At 32.8% G+C, this 25290-nt stretch overlaps 1 protein-coding gene and 1 long non-coding RNA gene across 5 annotated transcripts in view; one reads left to right on the top strand and one right to left on the bottom strand.

Annotated features, from left to right (window-relative positions):
* Pdk1 (Phosphoinositide-dependent kinase 1) overlaps window positions 1–25290 on the bottom strand; it is a 277088-nt gene that overhangs the window by 25289 nt on the left and 226509 nt on the right. The gene's annotated exons all lie outside the window — the stretch shown is intronic.
* LOC149031863 (uncharacterized) lies at window positions 13852–16149 on the top strand. Of its 2 annotated transcripts, XR_016177281.1 has the most exons (4): window positions 13852–14080; window positions 14324–15148; window positions 15346–16031; window positions 16116–16149. It is a non-coding gene; the product is annotated as an uncharacterized LOC149031863 (long non-coding RNA). The 2 variants fall into 2 exon arrangements; XR_016177280.1 differs by having other exon boundaries at window positions 13852–15148.

The following is a 25290-nucleotide window of genomic DNA, read 5'->3' as shown; positions in this document are numbered from 1 at the left end:
GAATTTTTCAAAAGATCAACTGAGGTTTAAGAAAATTGCTAAAATGACCTGGCTAAACTGTCAATAACCATTTGTATACTTCGGACAATCAAATTGGTTAGAAAATATATATGTGGAATTTGACCATAGTTTGTCCATTCATTGTTAATCAAATTTCAATCTCTTTTCCTTTCTAATCTCTTTTTCTTTCTTTGTATTTGTACAATATTCAAGGTGATATTAATCAAAGAACTGGCGCTATAGCGTCGCATATTTAAATACGCACAAATTTTGTAAAGGATCAACTGGGCAAAGCAATTGAACAAAATGACTTGTTTAAACCAATTCTATAAATTTCATTTTACCTGTTATTATTATTTTCTTAAAATAAGAATGTGACCTGCTCAAATTGTTAACAATAGCATTTGTATACTTAGGACAATTCATTGGTTAAATAAAAATGTGTGGAATTTGACCATTATTCGTTCATTCATCTTTGGTAAAATTTTCTTTTCATTTTCCTTCTCTCTCTCTCTCTGTTTCCTTTTCCGTCGGTTTCTTTCTTTGTATTTGTACAATATTCAAGGTGATATTAATCAAAGAACTGGCGCTATGGCATCGCATATTTAAATACGCACAAATTTTGTAAAGGATCAACTGGGCAAAGCAATTGAACAAAATGACTTGTTTAAACCAATTCTATAAATTTCATTTTACCTGTTATTATTATATTCCTAAAATAAGAATGTGACCTGCTAAAATTGTTAACAATAGCATTTGTATACTTAGGACAATTCATTGGTTAAATAAAAATGTGTGGAATTTGACCATTATTCGACCATTCATCTTTGGTAAAATTTTCTTTTCATTTTCCTTCTCTCTCTCTCTCTTTCCTTTTCCGTCTCTTTCTTTCTTTGTGTTTGTACAATATTCAAGGTGATATTAATCAAAGAACTGGCGCTATAGCGTCGCATATTTAAATACGCACAAATTTTGTAAAGGATCAACTGGGCAAAGAGTAATTGAACAAAATGACTTGTTTAAATCGATTCTATAAATTTCATTTTACCTGTTATTATTATTTTGGTACCTGTTATTATTACATTGGTTAAATAAAAATGTGTGGAATTTGACCATTATTTGTCCATTCATCTTTGGTAAAATTTTCTTTTTATTTTCCTTCTCTCTCTCTCTCTCTCTTTCCTTTTCCGTCTGTTTCTTTCTTTGTGTTTGTCAATGGCCAAGGTGAAATTAATCAAAGAACTGGCGCTATCGCGTCGCATTAAACTACATGTTTGCTTTCCCAACGCGTCACTCGTTTGCGCGTAATCGTTCATTTAAATGAAAGCGCCTCTTACGTAATTGATTTCAATAAAAAAAAAAAAAAAAAATACTATAAGAATGTAATATTGATTCGAGATCATATTATTTACCACCGTGATTCGTATAAACTTGAAATAATCGTTGCTTTTTCATAAGAGATAATTAATGTGCTATAAAGTTCGTCATCTTCGCCGTTTTCATTACGAGAGAATAGAAAAAGAGAGAGAGAGAGAAAGAGAGAAAGAGAGAGAGAGAGAGATAGGAGAAAGATATCCGAACGACGTTAAAGTCTTTCACAAATTTGCATTACGTAGCAGAGATTTGAATGATTTATTAATACAGCTTAAAGTAGTCTACGATTACATTAATTAAACAAATCTTACGCGTAATAATTTTGCAATTTTCAAAAGTCTAACCACTCTCGTAAGAATTTTTTAAATATCATTTTTGTGTATCTTCGAGATAGAATAGAATGAAAATTAAAGTAATACGATAAAATATTGCGGAACGATTATTGCAAAAAAGAAGAAGGAAAAAAAAAAAAGAGCCTGTTTGCCGTAATCGCGTTAATTGTCTGCAGGGAGCCGAGTATTTACGGAATATTTTCATTTCTTCGTTAACACACAGCAGACAGACCTCCTCTCTTCTTGTCAATGTTTATTCACGTGTGATATTACAATATAAACGCGTATATAAGAACGCAACATAGTAGCGTGACATTAAAACGAAGTACCATGTTTCTACATACAATGTTTCCACATGCATACATGTTTAAATGATTATGTGCATATTTATGGATGTAAGTAAAATACGTACAAGTGCACAATTCATATTGACGGAAAGTATAATATAAAAATTATCTCTCTCTCTCTCTTTCTCTCTTTTTTATTATTGTTTCTTTTAACACTTAGCCGACCGATCGAGGAGATCTCCCCGTTTCAATGTAGATCGGTGCCCGACCGATCGGGGAGAAGTCTACCGTTTGAATTTTCATCAAAACGGTCCAGATTGTATTGTTACAGCTTATTCCAAAAAGTTTGAAATTTTTGAATTAAAGACGTGTGTATCGGACTGATTGTGAGCCACAGCAACGCGTGGTGGGGCACCCCTAGTATATATATACAAATATTAAACAAAGATTATTAATGTAAACGCTTGAAATAAATATTATCAAATCAAATCAATAACATTATGATAAAGAATTGTATCATTTTATTATTATTATTATTAACTGGCATTAGGAACTGGAAAGTTCATTGCTGCAAATACCAAATCCCGGAACCATTGTCCCCGATCCTTCCATTCGCGGTCTTCGTATCCTAATTTCTTTCAGGTCCCTTCTAATATTATCCTCCCATCTACGTCTCGGTCTACCTAGTGGTCTTTTCTCGTTTGGTAAACCGACCAATATTTTGTGCGCCGTTCGATCCTCCCCCATGCACCGCACCACGTGACCAGCCCATCTTAATCGGCGTGATTTGACGACGTTGATAATGTCCGGTTTGTCGTACAATCGATGTACTTCAACGTTATGGAGTTTTCTCCATTCACCCATTTCCTCATCGCGTTTTACACCGAACATTTTACGAAACAACTTTATTTTCTAAACCCTAAATTTCTTTTGGGCCCGTAACGCAAGTGACACCACGTTTCGCTACCATAAAGGACTACCGGCAGGATGATTGTCCTGTATATCCTGATTTTCAATCGCCTAGACAGCAACCGCGAGCTGAGTAATTTGTTAATCGAATAAAAACATGAATTGCTTAGATTGATTCTTTTCTTAACACGTTCACGCCGGCGCGTACCACCGGTGGCCCGCGCTTGGTCTAGGTTTGAACAAGCAAAAATCACGTGCCGCCAGATGAAGCGCATCTTAGATTCGAGTGCCGTCCCACAGCGCAGACACTGAATATCGGCACCGGCGTCAACGTGTTAAGTTCTTCGTTAATTTCGTTCGTCTGGTTTATGATCGATCCAAAATATACCTAAAGTTGCTGACCCGCTCTAAAGTTTTATCCCAGACGACCAAAGTTCCAGTACTAGGCCTATATCGGTTACCATATATTTGGTTTTTTCCGCACTTATTTGCAGTACCAGATCTTTAGTACTATCTATTAAATGAATCGTCAATAACGAGTAAAAAAACGATCCCATTCCTCTACCGTTTATCAAAGTAAAATTGAAGGGTTCTCACATCGTTTCTCAAGAGTCGCACATTTATGTCGGTCATAAACGAAGTACGCTCAGTTATATGAAGATAAATAATGAAAACAATAAAGAATCTCACAGTGATACTCTCTCTCTCTCTCTCTCTTTTATATTTACTTTTCCTTTTATCTTTTTTTTTATTCTTCTTTTATCCTTTCCTACTTCTCTCTCATTTCTTCTACTTTTCCTCCTGTTTTTTTCCCCCACTGTATATTTTCCTTCTTTTTTATAACAGCAAACTCTGACTTTTCTCTCTCTCTCTCTCTCTCTCTCTCTCTCGTTCTTTCTTTCTTTCTTTTTTTCGTCTACCTACATAGCTTCTGCAGCGTTAATAATATAACCGTGGTTGCAGTCGTTGGAATTGTGTGCTTGGGGATAAAAAAAAAGAAAAAGAAAGGTAAAAGAAAGTACGGGTGGCGTCGGTTAGTTCCAAACAGTCCTGGATACACTTTACATACCAGAGAAAATTCAACTCCTTTCTAACGTTACTCCTACATTATGCCATAAAACACGGACGGTGTATTACGTGCACGAACACCACACGTACTTTTATTTTTTCCTCTTCTTTCACTTTTTGTCCATCTCTCTCTCTCTCTCTCTCTCTCTCTCTCTCTCTCTCTATCTCACACAATGCTGCTATTAGTTAAATCTAAAATAGAAAAATTCACGATAAAACATTCGACACTAAGGATCGTCTCGCGTATCAAAAACGATAATTACAAAGGTGAGTTTTAGTAAAAGGTAGTTTCAAGTTCCGTTCATTGATTAGATTCCCTCTTGTATTGCATAAGATACCCTACCCCCCCCCCTGCAGCCCCAGCCCACCTCACCCCGCCCATATGACCGACCCATGGACTACCGCATTACTCGGGCACCACGTATACGCGTTGAATCAATAAAGAAATCAATATTGTAAGGCAAAGAAACTCGCGTTCCTTTCAATTCGATTCATTGTATGCTAAATCGCTATCGTAGATTATGCGACAAGATTGTAATCACGTTTTCAACTCGTGTCTCTTCACTTAACTGTTGTGTGTGATTTTATTTATTTGAATTGTTATAATCGAATGACGAATGAGTAATATATCTCTATAAGTAAACAAGATATACATATATATATATATATATATATATATATATATATATATATATATATATATATATATATATATATGGCTTGTTAGCCGTATATATATAGGTTGGGGAAAAAGTAATCCATTATTTTTTCGTTAGATGACTTTAGTTATCGATTTCTCGCAAAATATCAATCAAACAATTTTAAATTTATCCTTGCTAGAAAGGTGACATTTAGAGCTAAAAAAAATTCCTTTACCATTTTTTGTTTGGTCTATTCAATTGTGATTTACAGGGTGTTCAATATGAAAGTCAACAAAGAGAAAATTCCGTATATTTCACACTTTTTCTTTTCTAAAGACGAAAATTCAAGCTAGGCGGGTGAAATTGTAAATGGTGCTTATACTCTCAATACTGTAACAGATAATTACGTGCAATTTTAGTTTCGTCGATTCCGTTCAGGTATTTTTGATGTTAAAGATGCACCTCGCACAGGCTAGCCTATCGTCGAAAATGTTGATAAAATCACAGAAATAATCAAAGTTGATCAGCTTCTTAGTAGTTGTAGCATCGCCCAGGAGCTAAAGATCGACCATAAAACAGTTTTAAACCATTTGTGCAAAGCTGGATTCAAAAAGAAGCTCGATGTTTGGGTGTCACACCAATTAACACCAAAAAACATGATGCATCGAATTTCCATCTGCGAAGCCTTGGCCAAACGGAATGAAATCGACCCATTTCTTAAACGGATGGTGACTGGGGATGAGAAATGGGTCACATACGACAATATTGTGCGAAAACGATCGTGGTCAAAGCGCGATGAAGCAGCTCAAACGGTAGCCAAACCAGAACTAACGGCCAGGAAGGTTCTACTGTGCATTTGGTGGGACTGGAAAGGAATCATTTATTATGAGTTGCTTAAATATGGCCAAACACTAAATTGGGATCATTACTGTCAACAACTGGATCATTTAAAGTAAGCGATTGACCAGAAACGGCCAGAATTGGCCAAAAGGAGAGGTGTTGTGTTTGATCAGAACAACGCCAGGTCACACATGACTATAGTGACTTCCCAGAACCTCCAGGAGATTGGTTTGGAAATTTTGATGCATCCATCATATAGACCAGACCTTACACTAAACGATTATCATATTTTTGTTGCACTGCAAAACTTTCTTATTGATAAGAAATTGACATTAAAAGAAGATTGTAAAAATCGATCACAAGAGTTTTTCGCAAATAGGGACCAAGACTTTTATGAGACAGCCATTGTGAAGCTACCTTTAAAACGTTAATAAATTAACGAACAAAGCTGTGCATATTTGATCAAAATCAGACAACCAGAAGTATGTTAAATAAAGGTTTGAAGTTAACGTAAAAATAATGGATAACTTTTTCCCCAACCTAATATATATATATATTAGGGAAAAGGAAATTCTAAACTATTATAATCTTTCCCCAACATTATTTATATTTAGATATGAAAACTTTTATCTATATGATTATTTTTCTTGAGAAGAAAATAACAGGAAGTACCTACTACTTATCTCTTCGTATATTTCAAATGAAAAGTAAAAATCTAAAAAAGATAAATGTTTAGTTTTTGTTTTTTTTTCTTTCTTTGAAAAATCATTCTTACCATTAGTCATCATGAAGAAAACCGACCTTTAGATTTTGATTTTTTTTCTTAACAATGTTAAAGAAAAGAAATCTTGTTTCCTACGTAAACAATGTTTCAAATGAGTCATATACGTAAAAATTATCGAGCGTGACTGTTTGAAAAATATTTCAAAGAATGGAAGAAACAATTGGGTTTATTAATACTACGCTATGGAGAAGATGGAAATAGGAACAACGGTTACTTTGGCACACGTATGCACCGGCTGTTTTCTTCTCTTTCTCTGTCACTCTCCTTTCCTTCTTGTTGGAGAATAACATCCATCATTTCTGTCTTTCTAGTACTTTCCAAGTAATTAATCACACACCCATTGTTTCTACCACGCGTTTCCGATAACGCGTTATCGTAATCCACTATGGAAGCATACGCGGCATTCTATCGTTTATGACGCGAGAGAACTATGATAATTCTCGTTTCTAAGTTTTCTTCCTTTTGCATCGATCGATTACAAAAATATTCTTTTTTCGGTAAATCTAGTCCCGAGAGAGAGAGAGAAAACAAGAGAAATAGAAAGAGAGACAATTTGAGAAAGATAAATTTAGATAGGATTTTTCTATTGAACTATTATTACTTGACAATACGACGAAATTTTATTTCTCCCCCCTCCCCATCCTTTGGATAATTTATATTTATATGCGTAATGCGAATTTTCAACTATAAATCGGATTACGAAAAAATATTTCATTGAGATTGTCTTATTACATATTTTTATCTCTTATTATTTAAAATAAATAACTATCCCATTAAGTTAAATATTTTTAATAATTACTTTTTAATATAAAAGCTAAGTCGGGGGAATATGTCACAGCTAAGGAAAAAATCAATCTAAAAAAGTACATCAATAAATTTGATGAAACTTAAATACGTGAATTTAATAAACACTGCCTCTATTTATTATATGCACAATAACATTTGTCTAAATATTTATTTATTTATTAATTAATAAGAACTATTATTACTTGACAATACGATGAAATTTTATTTCTCCCCTCCCCCCACCCTTTGGATAATTTATATTTATATGCGTAATGCGTATTTTCAACTATAAATCGGATTACGAAAAAATATTTCAATGAGATTGTCTTATTACATATTTTTATCTCTTATTATTTAAAATAAATAACTACCCCATTAAGTTGAATATTTTTAATAATTACTTTTTAATATAAAAGCTAAGTCGGGGGAATATGCCACAGCTAAGGAAAAAATCAATCTAAAAAAGTACATCAATAAATTTGATGAAACTTGAATACGTGAATTTAATAAACATTTTCTCTATTTATTATATGCACAATAACATTTGTCTAAATATTTATTTATTTATTAATTAATAAGAACTATTATTACTTGACAATACGACGAAATTTTATTCCTCCCCCACTCCTTTGGATAATTTATATTTATATGCGTAATGCGTATTTTCAACTATAAATCGGATTACGAAAAAATATTTCATTGAGATTGTCTTATTTCATATTTTAATCTCTTATTATTTAAAATAAATAACTATTCCATTAAGTTAAATATTTTTAATAATTACTTTTTAATATAAAAGATAAGTCGGAGGAATATGCCACAGCTAAGGAAAAAATCAATCTAAAAAAGTACATCAATAAATTTGATGAAACTTAAATACGTGGATTTAATAAACATTGTCTCTATTTATTATATGCACAATAACATTTGTCTAAATATTTATTTATTTATTAATTAATAAGAACTATTATTACTTGACAATACGACGAAATTTTATTTCCCCTCCCCCCACTCCTTTGGATAATTTATATTTATATGCGTAATGCGTATTTTCAACTATAAATCGGATTACGAAAAAATATTTCATTGAGATTGTCTTATTACATATTTTTATCTCTTATTATTTAAAATAAATAACTATCCCATTAAGTTGAATATTTTTAATAATTACTTTTTAATATAAAAGCTAAGTCGGGGGAATATGCCACAGCTAAGGAAAAAATCAATCTAAAAAAGTACATCAATAAATTTGATGAAACTTGAATACGTGAATTTAATAAACATTTTCTCTATTTATTATATGCACAATAACATTTGTCTAAATATTTATTTATTTATTAATTAATAAGAACTATTATTACTTGACAATACGACGAAATTTTATTCCTCCCCCACTTCTTTGGATAATTTATATTTATATGCGTAATGCGTATTTTCAACTATAAATCGGATTACGAAAAAATATTTCAATGAGATTGTCTTATTACATATTTTTATCTCTTATTATTTAAAAAAAATAACTATCCCATTAAGTTAAATATTTTTAATAATTACTTTTTAATATAAAAGCTAAGTCGGGGGAATATGCCACAACTAAGGAAAAAATCAATCTAAAAAAGTACATCAATAAATTTGATGAAACTTAAATACGTGAATTTAATAAACACTGCCTCTATTTATTATATGCACAATAACATTTGTCTAAATATTTATTTATTTATTAATTAATAAGAACTATTATTACTTGACAATACGACGAAATTTTATTTCCCCTCCCCACTCCTTTGGATACTTTATATTTATATGCGTAATGCGTATTTTCAACTATAAATCGGATTACGAAAAAATATTTCATTGAGTTTGTCTTATTACATATTTTTATCTCTTATTATTTAAAATAAATAACTATCCCATTAAGTTAAATATTTTTAATAATTACTTTTTAATATAAAAGCTAAGTCGGGGGAATATGCCACAACTAAGGAAAAAATCAATCTAAAAAAGTACATCAATAAATTTGATGAAACTTAAATACGTGAATTTAATAAACACTGCCTCTATTTATTATATGCACAATAACATTTGTCTAAATATTTATTTATTTATTAATTAATAAGAATAAATTAGTGCCTGTCGAAAGTGGCATATTCCCCACATGTAGGGGTAATATGCCACTTACTCAAAAAAGAACTTCATTTCATATAAATGTCACAAATAACTCGTAATTTAATACTTTTACAATATAACAAATATAATTTCGATTAACTACATTAATAATTATAATAAATAGCTTCAAAAAAACGAGATAACAATAATAAACTTGACAAATTTTATGATTTACATTAAGGACAAGTTTCACTTTCACAAGTTTCGTGCATCCATTTTTCACATTTGCCACATTGCACCCAATCACATTTCGGTCCTTTCTTACTATCAAAACTTATGTGGCACATAGAACAAAAGTCTCCACTGGCATATTACCCCAACTTATTTTGTGGCATTTTGCCCCAAATGCACAAAACAAATGTTAAAGTAAAAAAAAAAAGAACAAGTCTTACTTGTTATGTTTTAAAATCAGTGCCGTTATGAAATATTATTAATTCTACACAATATACAAAAACTCGTTTTAAGAAAAACGTATAAATATGATAGAAAATAAACATTAAAGTTAGAGAAAATTGTAGATTCTCATCATATTAATCCAACTGTGTCTAGAAAGCAACTGAAAACTACGTCAGTATATTGTAGTATTTACGCAGTATAGTCAGCTGCACATAATAAACACCTCAATCTTGCTGCTATCGATTTCTACTCATAATTATAGGAGATATAGCAAAGTGGCATATTCTCCGCACTGGCATATTTCCCCCGACTCACCTTATACATTATAAAGTAATTAATATTACATTACATAATTATATTATACAAATTATGTTATATAAATTGAGATATAAACTATCCTATCTTTCAAGTTGAATGAAACTGCACACAGTGTGCAAAATTTGATTAAAATCGGTTCAGTAGTTTAGGAGTTCATTGCGGACAAACAGCGTGACACGTAATTTATATATATATTAAGATTTATCTTCTTATTAAAATTAAATAACTTTCCCATTGAGTTAAATATTTTTAATAATTAGCTTTTAATATATATACATTATGAAGTAATTAATATTATATTATATAAATATATATAATATATTATAATTTATATATTACTAGAGGTGCCCCGCTACGCGTTGCTGTGGCTCACAATCAGTCCGATACACACATCTTTAAGTCAACGAATTACCTTATACCACCATCTGTTAGAATCTTATCGAACTAACAGAGATAATCATGATTCTTTGTTAATAAACAAACAATATTGCGATAATAAATTGAGATATAAACTATTTTATATTTCAAGTTGGATGAAACTGCACACAGTATGCAAAGTTTGATTAAAATCGGTTCAGTAGTTTAGGAGTCCATTGCGGACAAACAACGTGACATGTATATATATTAAGATATATTATATATTATATATATATATATATACTTATTTTTATACTTATTTTTTTCAAAATTATGTAGAAAAATATTGATCTGGAATCGAGTATATAAATGCCAAAATAAAATCGTTATTCGTAAGAAAATAAATCGACGATTTTGAATAATTCAATTGACAGAGCAATCGGCCAGAAAGCGAAAAACTTGGAGGTTTGAATTTTGACCCAATCAATTAAACCAATCAATTCATTTGGTTTTCGTTTCTAACGTAATGCGATTGAAATAAAAAAAAAAAAAAAAAACTGTGATGAAATGTTACTGGTCCCATTCGAAAAGTTCGTAGTTTCAAATCTTCCTCACCCCTTCAGCTCCCCTATTGGGGGCATAAGAATGTGGATTAAAAATAAAAAACAAAAATAAAAAAAAATGAGAAAGAAAAAGAAAGAAAAAAGATGAAATGAATGATTTGCATGTACGTAATGTCTTCATTATTTCGCTTCCTGTTCTTTTCACGCAAATAAGACGCTTATGGCAAAAAACGCCGTTTTATCGTAATCGAGAATAGCAAAGGGGGCACGTGGCAGCTTTGATATTGGTCATTGAAAGAATAAATGTACGTATGTATCTATATAAATACAATATTGTCCTTTACTAGTCATGTGGAAACGTTTCTTCAATCATATATATATATATATATAATGTAAGTAAGTAAGTTACGAGCATACTCGGATAGATAAGAGACGTTGTGAAAAAAGGTGTGAATGAACGAGACAACAAAACGAGACGAGACGAACGGAACGAGACAAAACGAACTAGACGGGACGAGACAAGACGAATGAGATGAGACTCGGGCGCAAGCACATATGTATAACGTTAGGTACGTGTTACACCTGAAAAGACACATCTGCCTGTATTTGCGAAGCCGGAAAACGTCGGTGTTTCAATAATTTCTAAACGACTAAGCGCACGTGCGTCCTCGCATAGGATGAGCCGATGCTTTTGGTAAAAAAAAAAAAAAAAACTATTTCTATATTTTCTTGTTTATTTACTTCTTCTCTTTTCTATTTATATGTATAATAAATATTCAATCAATCTACATCATTTCTAAATTTTAGAATTCATTGTATAATTCAACGTCTGTTATGATTATTTTTTGTCTTTTTTTTTTCTATTCTTTATAAGTAATACCATTTATTCAAGTTATGTATCATAAGGGTTCTTTTATCCTTAAAAAAATGATCACATTAATATTTCTACTTACAGCAGCAAGGGATGGGTAACATCTGATATATTATTTTTCAATAAAATAATTAATAATTTAAATAACCATATATCTTTAAATAAATATATAGAACATTATTAATTGTGTTTTATTAATATTATATATATATTATATATTATATATTATTTAATAATAAAAAATAATAATATATAATATAATAATAATAATAATAATAATAATAATAATAATAATAAATAATAATATATAATAATAATAATAATATATTATAATAATAATTAAAAATATTAATAATATATTAATATTATATATTAATATATATTATATATATTATATTATATATTATAATAATAATAAATAATAATATATAATATTATAATAATAATAAAATATAATATATAATAATAATAATAATATATTATATTAATAATTAAAAATATTAATAATATATTAATATTATATATTAATATATATTATATATATTATATTATATATTATAATAATAATAAATAATAATATATAATATAATAATAATAATAATAATAATAATAATAATAATAATAAAATATAATATATAATAATAATAATATATTATATTATATATTATATTATAATTTATTAATATTATTTAATTTTTATCAAATTATTTTTCTACGAAATATTTTCTCACACGTAATCAAATGTATTTCCAAAAAGATCGAATATTGGGTATTGCTTTTCAGGAATCAACACACACATATATATTATATATTATAATAATAATAAAAATAATAATCTATTATAATAATAATTAAAAATATTAATAATATATTAATATTATATATTATATTATAATCTATTAATATATTATTTAATTTTTTTATCAAATTATTATTCCACGAAATATTTTCTCACACGTAATCAAATGTATTTCCAAAAAGATCGAATATTGGGTATTGCTTTTGAGAAATCAACAACACATGGTTTTATTTCGGAAAGGTCACCCCATGCATATTCTAATAAAACACCATAGTTGCTTGGGGATTTTAGGTGATCTTAAGAAAGCTAATTATTCAACGTGGCTAAGCCGTGTTGACTCATTATCAATCCTTGATTTAAAAACAAAGGGCTCGCGAAGATAAAGGTCATTTTAATCTCGGTGGGAAGGAAAGTACGACGAGCGCGTCATCTTCATTCAATTATTCTTGAAAAGAAATAAATGCCCACTCACCGAGAACAATCGGCGCGTCTTAGTCATCAAGGAGAAGGAACAACGATGACACTTTTTCGGATACATGGATCTCACACATGTATCGATCATCGATCTTAAGAAAAATGATTCTTCCGAAATCCCTTGGACGTGATCGTTGACATTTTCACAATAGTCTCGGGGAAAAAAAAGAAGAATAAAATAAAAAATATCACACGTATACGCACGCGACACGTATGCAAACAAAATTACACGCTTTACGATGATCCAAATTTATCAATCGTTTTTTTTTCTTTTTTTTTATTTTAATTTATTTTCCCTTTTATATATTCAAATAATGATCTGAATTTTCTCGATATTTTATATTCTTAAAAATCGCGTGAAGAAATGTGAAAAAAAACAAACAAAATGTGACGTTTCAAGGTTTACTCGTTAATTAACTAATTGAAATAAAAAAAAGAATCGATTGACGATCTACGTAAACGATCGTGGCGCCTTTTGTGATAAAATGGCGATTAGAAAAAAATATTACGCGTAAGTAGGAACGATAACGCTTTTTTTTTTTTTTTTTTTTTTTTTTTTGAAAACGACAAATATCCGGCTTTTCTTGCTTACGTTTATTTAAATAACGATAACCAGGGATAAAAAAGGAACGCGATACTTTGCGAGAGGCGAATGCACTGCTATTGCAACCAGAATGAAAAGCTCATATATGCAATTCGTATACAATAGTGTCACACGGTGTATCGCGATAGATGCGATATTACCTGACGTACGTCGGTGTATTCGCCACGTGACGAGCGACATCGTCGTAGTCTATGACGTCGATTATACGCGTTTAACAGCTGACGAACGTCAACTTCTCGTAATAGCTCATTTTTCTAGCCTGCTCGTAATAAAATCGTTATCGAGGAATAGAAATAAAACGTGTGTTCTTCATATACTTTAAATATACGTTTTATGCAACAAGATACTCGGTTCCAAGACACTGACACAGACACACGGTTTAGTTTCAAATAAGGAAGTAAAATATAAAAGAGAGGAAAAAAAAATGATAAGGTGATTAAAAGCGAGTGCTTTAACCGATCGTTTGGTCAAAGAATCCCGACCGAACCCGGAAGGACGAACACTCAGGAGGGTAAGTAAGCCCATACTTAATTTCTTTAAAACGATCTTATGATAAATAGACCATATAATAAGTAAGGGGTTAACCGTATACGTCCCTAACGATCGACAAAGAAGAAAAAGGTTAACCCTTTCGCTTTGTCGTTGGTTATATCGAACAACGCAGCACAATACAAGAGGGTATCTCCCATATAGACTTATATTATCTTTCTTCTCGTCCTTCCATTATCATCATCATCTTCTTTAACTATTATAGTACTCGATGAACATTCTGAAGAACCTTGGCAAATGATGACGCCTTTGGACGCGCGAAAATGCGAATTACGGATACAGAATGATTTCGATGTTAAAGACGTTTTCATTACGCATGAGTGTACGTATACGTTGTACCTACGTATGTATATGGGTTCCCGTTGCACCTAGCATTGGCTGCCGAAGAGCGTGAGTGTACCGAGTGCGGTCGCTATATTTACCTTAGGAAAAGTCGCCTTGCCAAGTCGAGTAAGGTGTCGCGAGTATAGTAAGTAGCGGCTGCACCGGTTGCCGGATAAATCCAGTTCGACGCTAGAACGAAGACGAAACGACGTAAACATAGTCAGGACAAGTAACGAAAAGGGGTTTCTCACATTTGTCAGATGACCGATATAATAACGTTAATGTATTATCATACGTTTTCATTTAGATATGAAGTTCAGTTAAGAATTAGGAATTCTATAGCATAGAATAAGTAATGCATTTTCTTTGAAGTTACTTTCCAATGTATCCTGACGGCAGGGTTCATGGACTTTGGTTGGTTGGTATCACGTGTGAACGAGCCTTAACGTATTCGTTGGTCCGTCACAAGCAGTGGAGGGGAAAAAGAGTAAAGATAGCATCGCGGGTATATCTCTCGAGCTAGTCTCGTGGTGCTAAGAGAGTTAGGTCGGTTATTTCCGTCATCTCTTGAGGGGTTCACGACCTGGAGGCCGAAGGCTCCTGCGTGACGTAACTCGTCGCGTCGTATCGTCGTCTTCGTCGTCTTCGTCGTCTTCGTCGTCGTTGATCTTGCATCAACACTTATCATCTGACGCAAAATATACAGGTGACCACCACATTTCAAATATGTATATATATATATACACAATTATATTTATAACGTTAGAAATAAGAGAACCGCCGGCGGCTTGTAGTCCATCGAAATTTACTAACAATGAAGGCACGCGATAATTAATTGAGAAATCAATTAACTCGCGAAAGTTGGGAAAGCGCGGCCCGATACATCTTGTGTATGTTCAACAGGTATCCGGGTAAATTCCAGCCGGATGGATCGAGTACCCTCCAGGCCATTGCCACTGTTTGCTCTTGCCACTTGGCAAACCAGGAAAACTGAAAAAAAATACAACTTTAGGCTGGACCACATCGATGAATCCGTACGAATGAAATTTCAACGTAGAATCGATTACGGAAGACTAATAGATACGTGATAAATAACGTGTTTCGTTAAGGTTCCTTTTTAAAGTGACAAACGACGAAAAGAAAATGATAGAAACGAATTTGATTGAAATTTGAACGAGTGTGTAAATAGATAAATAGATACTTATATGGGTAAGTAATATACATGAGGAAAATAAAGTGAAATTCCAGTGAACGGAAGTAAATAGATACAATGTATATATATACTCGACGAGCTTCGACACCGAGCTGAATTTCTCTGTCGATAAATTTCCCAGGACCTCTTCTCCTATCCTCCTCCCTAGTGTCCATTCCGCGAACCTGTCGAACCTACCGCCTTCGAGTGGAATTCCAAGCTGCGTTCACAGACGGGCCGACGCAAGTGGCAGCTCGTTAAATTAAAACCACCGACGTTGTCGGCAACCGTTCCAAACACGAGACAGAAAGTTCCAATTCGCTTTAGAGTATTGGTTCTTTGCACATGGTATCTAGACAAGGTCGAAGAAAACGTGACAAGGGTCTTTTATACTTGCGTATGTACCACGTTCCGTAATATCTAATAATGCTATATAATATGCTAATAAATTTGATTATGACAGTTTCATTACAATTTTCAGTTCATCAATTTCTTCAGAAGAACGAAGTGAAAATAATACCTAATGTTTATCGATTATCAATAAACAATTATTACGAAATATTACATTTATTTCTTACGTGAAACAATTGTACAATCAATTTGGATTATTGATAGAAAATCAATCATAAATATGACGTTTTAACGAAAGTAACGAAGATCGATTCTATCTATAAACTTAACGTAAATTCAATAGTACGTTTCATCGTATTTCACAAGTAAAGTAATCATCGAATTAGATTACGAATAAACTTGATTTAAATTATACCCTTATCTCGATAAATGATATAAATCGAAGTGGAGTGGGGGAGAAAGGTCGAAAATGATCGTTTTAAAAGCACAATCCTATAAGTTTCGCATTCCAGTATTCGTATTTTTCTGCTGTCACGTCATCCGGCTGTAGATAAGTACGCGTCAGGAGCGTGCAACAAACAAGGTCCATATGGGAACCGGTATAGACGGTGACAGTCGGACGGGCGCGAGTAGTCAGAGTACAGAGAGTCTGTAAAGCCACATCCGGTAGGAACATTTCTGTTGCACGATCGTTCCAGATAAATAACACACAACGTTCGTGTGGCCACGGCGGTTTCTCCTACGTAGACAAATCAACCTCGTTACGCTACCTCTTATTGAAATCTTAGCCGCAGACACCGAAGGGTGAATCGCCTCTCTCAATATGTCCCACATGATTTCAAACTTTTCTTCCTCTCTCTCTCTCTCTTTCATTATTTTTCTCTTTCACTACTTTATTCCTTGCTTGCCAGTTACTCGTTCGCCTTCGTTTTCTCCCATTTATTATTTTTTTTTTATTCCAATCCCACGAGCAGCTACCAGGAGTACGTTAAACCCAAGAGACCTAGCTAGCTATCGACTCTCCTTTCGTTCGACGACGACGACGCAAGCTTCTTTCCTTGACTAACCACCAAGTCAATCTCTCTCTCTCTCTCTTTCTTTTTATTTATCGTGTTCTTGTATGCGTGGGTGGTGCTACCGGAACTTAATTGAAACACGCGAGTTATTTTCCTAATAAACTAAACGAATATGTTCTCCTTTCTTCTTCTCGCGTGATCGAAAACATGTTATGTTGTCCTCAGATTAAGAAAGGAGGTGGGTGAGGGAAGGGGTAAGGGACTCTAGGAACGTTAACGTTTCTCTCAAAGCTTTGACTAAAAGCGTCAAAGAGAAGCTTACTCTCTCTCTCTCTCTCTCTCTCTCTCACTCCTCTTATGTTTGGAACTCTTTGAAAGACTTCTTGATTTCTTTTAATCCGCTTTTGACGACAACGACAACGACGTCGACGACGACGTCGACGTCGGCGTCCCACGCGACGACGCAGAGCAAATAATTAGCGAGTGCAGACTCCGCATTGCTACCGCCTCTCGCATGGAATACCTCGCGGGCCTTTCTCGGCATTCTCGGACAGTTATTCGAGGCCAACGATCGAGCACGAGGTAAAAAGGGTATAGGGAGAGTGGGTACAGGAGGGGGAAAAGTCCTATGTATCGCGAATCCGTTCTCTCTTTGTCTGGAAAACAAAAATAAATATACAACAAAAACACCGATTCGTTTGAAACTGCACGAAATAAAGTGAGAGAGGAATAATCAGGTGGGGAGGGGGTAGCAGGTGGATATAAATATATATATTGAAATGAAAACGTAAGAATAAAACGAATCCTTTCATGCATTGAGAAAACATTTTGATTTAGTATTGGAATTTCTAGCACTTGAATACGCTATCTGGTGGCTAAATTCAGAACTAGAGCAGTAAGGAGGAATTGCTGACAACTGATTTAAACTACACGATATTTATGTGGAAATATTGATATTTTTAATTTTATGACTTGCTTATATCTATTATTGAAAGTAGAATTGAAAATAACTAGTATTGTTTTTTTTTTATGGTTATCTTTTTTTTTGTTATGGAGTTTCCAGCAAAAAAAAAATACAAGTAAAGTGTATTGCTGTGTATTTGGTCGTACAAGCGTAGCTTGTCGTGATGAAAAAATTAGGTTTTTTTCAAATTCCACCTCGTGAAAAACAATTTGTTTATCGAATAAACAAATTTGGTGATAAAGAAATAATTGATAGACATATAGTTTGGGTACGAGCGCTAAAAATTGGAAAAAAGTATAGCTCCCAGTATGAAAGTCTGTTCACTCCATTTTATTAAAAACGATTTTTTACCTTCACGTGAGTATTTTCAATAATTATTTTTTCTGATTATTATAAATTGTTAAATCAATAAATTTACTCATGCTTATATTGTTTTTAAAACAATAAAAAGAACCAGCCTTGCATGAACAACTCATTCTAATTATTCGACCATTTTTTAATATTTCACCAGTTATTTTGTGTGGATTATCTTTAACATGTGAAGTTTGTAAACAAAAAGCTAAAATACTTATAATATTACAATCACGACTTGGTACTTGTCCACACTTAATCACATGTCCAGCATTTAATACACTTTCACTAGCAACCAAATTTCTATTGCTTGGTTTTGTACAATGTAAGTTTCATTTTATTTAATTTAATAAAAAAAATAATAATAATATAAATAATAATGTTATACACGTTGTTCTCTATTTTGGTTATACAAGTAATACACAGCATCATCCAGTCTCTAGTTCATATTTTTGCCACTAGGATAAGCCACGCCCCTGCCAGAGATCCCAATACTCATAACGTTTCGTAATTAGATATTGCAATGTTCGAATTCGATCGTATAAACTAATCGTAAATGAACAACAATGTAAGTTTCATTTTATTTAATTTAATAAAAAAAATAATAATAATATAAATAATAATGTTATACACGTTGTTCTCTATTTTGGTTATACAAGTAATGCACAGCATCATCCAGTCTCTAGTTCATATTTTGGCCACTCGGATAAGCTACGCCCCTGCCAGAGATCCCAATACTCATAACGTTTCGTAATTAGATATTGCAATGTTCGAATTCGATCGTATAAACTAATCGTAAATGAACAACAATGTAAGTTTCATTTTATTTGATTTAATTACAAAAAAATAATAATAATAATAATGTTATACACGTTGTTCTCTATTTTGGTTATACAAGTAATGCACAGCATCATCCAGTCTCTAGTTCATATTTTGGCCACTAGGATAAGCCACGCCCCTGCCAGAGATCCCAATACTCATAACGTTTCGTAATTAGATATTGCAATGTTCGAATTCGATCGTATAAACTAATCGTAAATGAACAAATGAATATTTATTCGTATCTAACAAAGATTAATAAGTATTAAGCTGGAATATAGAGTGTGTTTTATTTTTTATTATTATTCGTATGGCAGAATATATAACGTCTCTTGAGTGCAATACGATAATCCAATGTGCGTCATTACGGCAATGCGCTGACGCAAGGTATGCATTTACTCCGAAAGGACGTAGAAAACAATGAAAAATATTTCGTATATGTATGTGCGTCAACGATATTATACCTGAGCTGCGTTACGAAAGCAAGCCGATTGTCGCATTAACGACATTCGGTCGTCGGTTAGGCGTGCATTTATTCGTTCGCGTCCTCCTCTTCGTCGATGATAATACTAAACTCGTTAAACGCCTAACGGAGCGAACGTTTCTTTTCGACGACCTGCATTTAAACGTTCCCTGTCATTTTTCTAAATGATTGTTAGAATACAGTAGCAAGCAGAACGTTTGTTCGTTCGTTCGTTCGTTCGTTTGTATGTTTCTTCGTTGATACGTTAGTTCGTACGTTCATTCATTCATTCATTCATTCATTCAGTCATTCATTCATTCATTCATTCTTGAACGACAATTACTTGATTGCTGGTGCCTGCTGTCTACGCGCATTAACGGCACCTTCCTTTCGCAGCCGATTACGCGAATGCCGCCTCTGTTTACGCCGATCTGCGTACGCTCATAATTTCCTACGAGTTTTCTCGGAGTTATTGATAGCAGAGAGTTACGAATAGTTTTTTACGCTACGTTGATTTCCATTGGACGTAAATCCATCACTCGTTTGTGATCTTCTTAGATCATAAACGATCATTGTCACGAGATCGTCGAGATCCTACAGATAAAATAGCGATATAGTTTTTTTTTCCTTTCTTTTATTATTGACAATACACGAAACAATTTATAGGGGGATCGTTTATTTTAGATTAATATATATATGGTGGGTTCTAAACGTGAGATCACGTTTTGAATCGCAATTTTATAGGATATCTAGTATAATATATCTACATGTGGTCTATAATTGCAAACTTAAACCCGTATTTTCTAAAATGATCGAATTACGATAAAATATTATTTTGGAAGTACCATATGGTGGGTAAAATATAAAATACTGCATATATAATCTAGATCGTACATGCTTTATCCCTGATATGTCATCGAAATTCCCCGAAAGATTGTTAACTCCTTCCCCACACGTATATATACGTAGGATACGTGTCGTATCATATATAGGATGGGTTTTGCGAACACGTCATCGTCCATGATGTTTCGTGATCGTTTATTAAAATATTCAACGCGAACGATTGTCCATCCCTTCCTTCCTTTTTTACTTCATCTTCCTTCGTGTATATCAAAATTGATACGTCTTTGACACATCAAATAAGAAACTTTTTTGTTAAATCGATTTTGTAAAGGCCCATCATCGCCATCTTCCTACCGTGCCAATTTTTTATTTGACCCAAGTAAACAAATCTCTCCTCAGTCGTTTAGCAAAATGTCTTTTTCTATCTTCTTATTGAGAAACGAGTTGGCAAGAAATTTGGCTTACTTATTTCGATAAAAAAAAAGAATAAAAAAGTAACTCGGTCATCCTCGAGCATTCGTTCGTTCTATTTTGCAACGGCCTCGACATATCCTTCGTTCGAAAGCGTTTGCCGAGCGATTGGGCTTGCGAGGACGTACATATACGCATACCCATATAATATACACTCGTAAACACCTATTTACTAACGTAAATAAGTAAGAAAGCAAGTTTCATATCTATACGTAGTTATGTACGCACTCTCACACGAGTACCGAGGTGGTTTCGTTTGCGTAGTGGTAATTAGTACGCTCGGCCCTGCCTTCGTTGCACACTTTTTCACACTTTAAAGCGAGTACGCGTGCACCTGTTGGGTCGTATGCTAATTGGCACGAATTTAAACGTCGATCGCACCTACTGGACAATGCACCTTCTCATTTTATTTATTTTCGTCTTACAACGAAGGTTCTTATCAACTTATGTTACACATACGATACGATCAATAATACAAAAATATATATCTTCTTGTTTTCTTTTTGTTTTTTTGTTTTTTTGAAATGAAAATTTCTTTAGAATCAGGGTGATTTGAAAATCGTCAAACGGAAGAACGTGAAACCGATGAAAGAAAAATAATTAATTAATTAATAAAATTCTATATATAAAAATTAAGTGTAACAATATGTTTGTCCACTGATAATTCCGAAATTACTCAATTTATCTTAATGAAATTAATTTTATTTCAAGCGTGATTTTTTCCAATTTAGCACATAGCACAATTTTTGAAGTGAAAACTTCTTTAGAATGGGTGTGATTTGAAAAAATGTAACGGGGAGCGGTAGGCGGCTATGTAACGGAGCGGTAGGCGGCAATGAAACGGCCACGCGAAATCGTGCCTCGTACAAAACGACAAAATGAAACTTGAATATAAATAATAATAAACTATTGAAAAATAGTTATTTAGAAGAGGATTAGAGACAAGTAGTATATTTCGTAAGTTCGAAATAAATAAAGAAACTTAAAAGTCTAACATCCATTCGAGACCACAGTTTTTTTCGGAACACAGTTCTTTTTGAAGTGAAAACTTCTTTAGAATGGGTGTGATTTGAAAAAATGTAACGGAGCGGTAGGCGGCAATGAAACGGCCACGCGAAATCGTGTCTCGTACAAAACGACAAAATGAAACTTGAATATAAATAATAATAAACTATTGAAAAATAGTTATTTAGAAAAGGATTAGAGACAAGTAGTATATTTTGTAAGTTCGAAATAAATAAAGAAACTTAAAAGTCTAACATCCATTCGAGACCACAGTTTTTTTCGGAACACGGTTCTTTTTCAAGTGAAAACTTCTTTAGAATGGGTGTGATTTGAAAAAATGTAACGCAGCGCTAGGCGACTATGTAACGCAGCGGTAGGCGGCTATGCAACGGAGCGGTGGGAGGCGATGAAACGGCCGCGATACTAAATAAGAAGAGAATACAATTATCCTCTCGAAATTTATTCTCTCGAAATTTAGTTTTTTGAAGATTTTACTTTTAACACATTTTGCACACATGTTTCTTTTTTTGTATGATTTTTTATTACTACTTTAAAGATTTTTATTTAGAGGTTATCTAGGTTCTGTAAGGTTCTTTCAATAGCACTGTATTAAAATTGAATTATTTCGAAGCTTGATTTTCTTTGAAGGTTTCACTTCTACCGTGTGTGATCTGCACACATCTGTTTTCTTTTTTTTTTAACCTAATAAAAAATAATTATCTTATTTACCGCTAAATTATTTATTTATTTACCGCTAAACTTTACTGCGATCATTGTTTTTGTTCTTCTTTTTTTCCTCTTATCGTACGAGATAACATTGTAATAGTGTTTACAAATGTTATTTCGTTAAAAATACATTTAGAAAATGTTACGTTACTTATCTGAACAAAACAAAAAACAAAACAAAACAAAACTAAACACGTAATAGGGAATACCCGTGCGATTATTTGTTAATGAGATCTAACGCGAATCGACAAATAGAATGGAAAAGAGAAGGATAAAAAGAAAAAACAAAGAAAAATAAAAATAAAAATAATAATAATAAAAAAGAAAAAGAAAAATACTTGTGCAACTTAATACGAGATATAGAAATAATCTCGTTGATCTGTTTCAATGGCGACACGCGCATTCTGTATATTGCTGAGACAGAAATCCTATTCCTTAGGGAGAATCCTCGCACGTTTCCTCTCGTTACGCGACTGATATTATTTTTCTTACCTTTTCGCTTACACGTTCCCTTTTCTTTTTTCCTTGCATATCTTGCCGAAGAGTCGGAATACGATCGTACCTTCTCTCTCTCTCTCTCTCTTTTTATTTTTTTCCTCTATCTACGTAGATATCCATTAACGTAAACTATATATATACGAATAATTTATCCTATGCGCAAGATTTTCTTCCGTTTACGAACGATTCTAATCGCAAGAGATTTCACTAGATCGTTCGTTCGTTCGTTCGTTCGTTCGTTTGTTCGTACGTAGGTTGCTACTTTCGTTCCTTCGTTCGTTCGTTCGTATTTCAACTCGGATGCGTTTCATAATTCTCTGTGGAATATAGCCGAAAAGAAAAAAACAAACAACATGTGTGCAGATCACACGTGTTAGAAGTGAAACCTTCAAAAAACTAAGTTTCGAGAGAATGAGACGAATGCACAGTTTCAAGAGTAAGATAATTGTAGGATTTATTTGTTATTATATTATTATTATAATATTATAACATTTTCTCTTCTTATTTAGTATCTTGGCCGTTTCATAGACGCCCGCTGTTCTGTTACACCGCCGCCTACCGCTCCGTTACATCGCCGCCTACCGCTTCGTTTCATCGCCGCCTACCGCTTCGTTACATTTTTTCAAATCACACCTAAGTTTTCACTTCAAAACATGAAAATGAACAAATTTTTAACGTAAGTTTTAAACGTACGCAACACGCTGTGTGTTCGCTAATTACACTTATCTTTAGACGATGCCGATCGCATTTTCTATTTTCTTAAAGTGTGCCCTCGAAACGAGGACGTTTGTGTTTTTAAAGTGAAAACTTCTTTAGAATCAGGGTGATTTGAAAATCGTGAAACGGAAGGACGTGAAACCGATGAAACAAAAATAATTAATTAATTAATAAAATTCTATATATAAAAATTAAGTGTCACAATATGTTTGTCCACTGATAATTCCGAAACTACTCAACTTATTTTAATGAAATTAATTTTATTTCAAGCGTGATTTTTTCCAACTTAGCACATAGCACAATTTTTGAAGTGAAAACTTCTTTAGAATGGGTATGATTTGAAAAAATGTAACGGGGAGCGGTAGGCGGCTATGTAACGGAGCGGTAGGCGGCAATGAAACGGCCAAGATACTAAATAAGAAGAGAATACAATTATCCTACAGCAGATATTTTTATTTTGTATTCGTCTCATTCTCTCGAAATTTAGTTTTTTGAAGATTTCACTTCTAACACGTTTTGCACACATGTTTCTTTTTTTGTATTATTTTTTATTACTAATTTAAAGATTTTTTTCTTTCAATAGATGACGCTGTATTACAATTCAATTATTTCACAGCTTGGTTTCCTTTGAAGGTTTCATTTCTACCGTGTGTGATCTGCACACATCTGTTTTTTTTTTTTAATCTAAATATGATGCGATGTTAAAAAATGAGAGACAGAGAGAAGAAATAATAAACGGTGTCAATTTTCTATTGACGTTCATTAACGTATGTATTTCGAATTGTCAGTCATTTTTGCTGATAATCGAAAGACATGTGATATCGTTGATCATTTTGCAGATGCATAAATGGAGAGACGTTCATTGGCCCGGTCATCGTCGATATACGATCACGTTTTACGTCATTTGATGATCTTCCCAATTATCTTTAGTCTTTTCCCATGTAGAAATAATTTTATTGGAGAAGTTTGCGAATAATTAAAGAAAATTTGCAAAACTTCCCCTTGTTCTTTTCTCGTGGTATAATTCATTGAGCGTGAATAATATATTTTTTTTTATTTCCTCGCTGTTAATTAATCATTCGAGCCGTGACGTTTCCTAAGATTTATTTCGAGAGGAGAAAAGAACGATTGGCTTTGGTGATCGTTGTAACGTTTACGTGCGGTCGGTCGTTTCGCGCATTAACCGCTTTTTTACAACTCTTTCTACTTCTTCTTCGTTTTTTTTTATTTTTCTTCTTCGTGAACCATCGAGCTCGATCGTAAACGTTTACATAATTTAAAGGTCGTGTAATAAGGCTAAAGAGATCTATTTTTGAGTTGTGCACCTTCCTTCCTTCCTTCCTTCCTCCTCCATTTCCACGTCCACCTTGTCCTTCTCCTTCTCTCGGAAAAGAATATAAACGGAAAACGAAGAAAAATAATACATGATAAA

Source organism: Polistes dominula, unplaced genomic scaffold, assembly GCF_049000335.1.
Source record: "Polistes dominula isolate Pdom_NZ unplaced genomic scaffold, Pdom_raw_medaka contig_68, whole genome shotgun sequence".
NCBI lineage: Eukaryota > Metazoa > Arthropoda > Insecta > Hymenoptera > Vespidae > Polistes > Polistes dominula.
The sequence above is the reverse complement of the archived record's forward strand: the minus strand, read 5'-3'. Positions and strand labels throughout refer to the sequence as shown.